General features: G+C 44.8%; 1 long non-coding RNA gene across 1 annotated transcript in view; it reads right to left on the reverse strand.

The window, feature by feature from the left end:
• LOC136015798 (uncharacterized) overlaps nt 1–3,265 on the reverse strand; it is a 30,997-nt gene extending 27,732 nt beyond the window's left edge. The window contains exons 1-2 of the long non-coding RNA XR_010613353.1: nt 2,851–3,265; nt 2,145–2,282 (exon numbers count right to left, since the gene is read on the reverse strand). This is a non-coding gene — a long non-coding RNA (uncharacterized LOC136015798). The remainder of the gene's footprint in view (nt 1–2,144; nt 2,283–2,850) is intronic.
• Nucleotides 3,266–3,313: the final 48 nt, after the last annotated feature.

A 3,313-nucleotide genomic window follows, 5' to 3' on the forward strand; every position in this document is an offset into this window, starting at 1 on the left:
GGAGTCTTGGGTGACATGGTTTTATGTGAGGTGTGCCTGCCCACAGCAGGGGGGCTGGAACTGAATGATCTTAGGTCCTTTCCAGCCTTAACTATTCTATGATTCTATTTCCTGCCTCCTGCCTCTGCTCATAGGGTTTCTCTGTGCCTGCACATTAGGATAAGCATGGACTACTCAACTGGCAAGTGCATAAAAACCTATTCAACTCAGTAGAAGACAGTTATAGTACTTTATCTGATAAGCTTCAGCACTCTGCACAGTCATCATACTTTTATTATCTTCTGTCACAAAGGCTTGCTCTCTTGCAAAACTCACAGCAAGTCACCACACCTTCTACTCGGAAACTGGGGGAAGTTCCCTCCATGGCTTTACAAGCAGCAGCGAGTGGACACTATAGAAATCTTCTATTTACACAATATCATGCAAAAGTTACTTTTTAACTGACTGTGGAGAATCTGAATTTTAAAGTATATATACAAAATTACTCTGAAAAGACAAAAAAAATATTTTCCTCTATTTGCTTATTTCTTTAGAACCTTCTAAACAAGTTGCACTAACTAGAATGTACACAGAATGGAATACGTGCAATATATACACAAAGAAGATAAATCAAGTGTATATGGTACTCTATATTTTCACCCATCAATTCACCGATTTTTAAGCTTTTCCACTTCAAGATTTCTTTGCATCCTATCACTGATGTCCATAAGAAATACCAATTCCTGTGTACTTTGGGTATAGTTAAACTAAATCTGCAGCTATGATTTATTTATAAATGCACTATACTATTAGCACAGTTCGGGTAGCTCATAAACACTGACACTCTGCAGGATCTCTGGGGTATTAACGCTGTTCCTCAACACGACTCATGCAGAAAACTATCTCCTTCTCCACTGACACAACAATGGATACACTGGTGTGGAGTAGGCATTCCCTGTTACCCTGTTCACAGCAAATGACACTGGCAAGTACAGACCACAACAAAACTTCTCTCCCTGTTTCTTAAGAAGGTTGCTGCCATGCTCTGCAACTTTCTTCTTACAGACACTGCTCTTTCCTTTTCTTTAGAACAGGAAAAAAGATCTCAGTTCAAATAAACCAGCAAAATAAGTTTAAAAATAGACTTCCATCCAAACCACAATATATTTCCTCTCTCACATTGTACATGACCTTTGATAAAACACCAAAATCTTTTAAGGGTATCCAACAACTGGCAGCAATAGCTGGTAGCAAGGACAACGATGGATTTACTGACTGTACCTTGCAGTACATAAGTTCCTCCTTAAAAATCCTCCTTCCGGCAGAGAACTTGCATCCCTTTCATATGTAATCTAATATGCTGTGCTAGAAGCAGCAAATTAACCATTTATTTTGCAGTGATTGGCAGCCCTCAGTCTCACTATGTCCTGAGTGACTTTAATTACACTGTAATTTCTGACTGCAGTTCTCAAACTAACTCTTAGTCATACAGTGTTTTCTTTAATAGTCAAAATCCCTGGTAGGAAAAGGCCTATGTGATAAAAATTACAGGAGATGTAGATGAATATAGTAAAATTAAAATCATAAGCATATTTAAGGATCTAGTGAATATCTAATCTTAGAATAGTTACTGAAGGCAGTTTGCTCTTTAGATTGCTCTTTTCTTTCTTCACGTCTCCCAGATTAAGACCTAGTTTGCCTCAGAGCAGAGTAAATTTTGCCCTCACTGTACATGAGGAGGCACAGCTGAAGCATTCAGTCTGAGAAATCAAGAGATGATTTGAACCAAAAATTAACCTTTTCTCATTCAGAGATTGCAGATACTTTATTCATGAGCATTAATATGATATGGCATGGTACCATACCCATCTTATTGAAAGTAAGACACAGGCAGGTTAAGTGATGTGTCAGAATTGCCCAGCAGGACTAACAGCAGAACAGCATATTTCCCCTGCCTAAGCCCTGCAGCCTGTGTTCAACAAGCTGAGTGATTTCAGATAGACGAATTAATTATTTCTTTTCTGGACAAAGAGCAGGCTTTCAAGGCTTTTGCATCTGGCTTCAACCAACAGCGTAAACCCTTTATTTGTGCGAGTATCAAAATGTCATGCCCTGAAAAAAAGACTAAAATATGAATGTAAAACGTATTAAAAAGCAATTCATACCCAAGTAAAGTTGCTACTGCTCCACGGTGACCAGGATGTCATTCCATTATAGTGCATGGCAATGGATTGGTCCATGTTTATTTGCACAGCTTCTTCATCCCACTAGGTACTGCCCTGTCTTCTCCTCATTCTCAGGATCTGGATGTGATTAAAGTTTAAAAAAAAAAGGGTCAAATAACATGGCCTGTAGTCTGTTATTTTTAAATTTTCTGATTGTTCCCTCAGCCTGTAAAATTCAAGGCAGAGCAAAACATTACAGCCATGACCATATACATATATACATACGTAATTCATGTAATTGTACAAAATCCCTTTTGTTTCTGTCGTTTCTGCTATTCCTGGTTGCAACAGCCAATTGCTCATTGTGGACTGACACAGCCCATGGCACAGAAGTAAAAATGGGGGGGGGGGGGGTGTGTTCCTGACTTCTTGAGTCTTGTGGAAGACAACGGAATTTGGGCAACACAAGCAACAAATCCTATACAGGGCTGTCAGGGATAAGCCAGGAGATGATGCTTATTCTTTAATTGGCCCCCACCAGACAAATGCAAACTGTTTGCCAAGCAGACCTGGGAAAAACCTCTCGGGGCAAGTAAACGCTCTCCTGGGATGCTGAGCTATAAAGTAACACAATAGTCTTGATAAACAGTTCTTTATCAGCTGCCTGGTTCCCCTCTGTGCAAGGAGAGCTGGCAGACAAACCCACCGGGGCGCAGGCTGCTGGGGAGGGGAAGGCGTGAGAGGGGACACCTCTCACCCCGCGGGCAGGCAGGCAGGCAGGCAGGCAGGCAGCCCCTGCCCGGCTCCCGGCCACGGCTGCCCCGGGCACCTCGGATAAGCGCTCCTGCGGCGGCAGAGGAAGCGTCGCCCTGTCAGTCGGCCTGTCACGACAGCGGGCGCAGCCGAGGAGAGCTCGGTGAGCCCCTCTCCCGCGCCGAGGCACAGTCCCGGTGGAAGGCGGAAACATGTATCCGGTCATTCGGGCGGCCTGCGCGGCCGGGGAAGGCAGCGCGGAGCAGGGTCCGCCGCCGCCGCCGCCATGGCAACGGGGCAGGAAGGGGCGGGCGGCAGCGGCGGCGGTGTCTCGGCTTTGATTGGGAGGCGTCGGGCGCTGACGGCTTCCGGCGTGCGCGCGCGGCGGGCGGCAGGGCGGGCGCGCAGGCTGGGGG

Source organism: Lathamus discolor, chromosome 5, assembly GCF_037157495.1.
Source record: "Lathamus discolor isolate bLatDis1 chromosome 5, bLatDis1.hap1, whole genome shotgun sequence".
NCBI classification, from domain to species: Eukaryota; Metazoa; Chordata; class Aves; order Psittaciformes; family Psittacidae; genus Lathamus; species Lathamus discolor.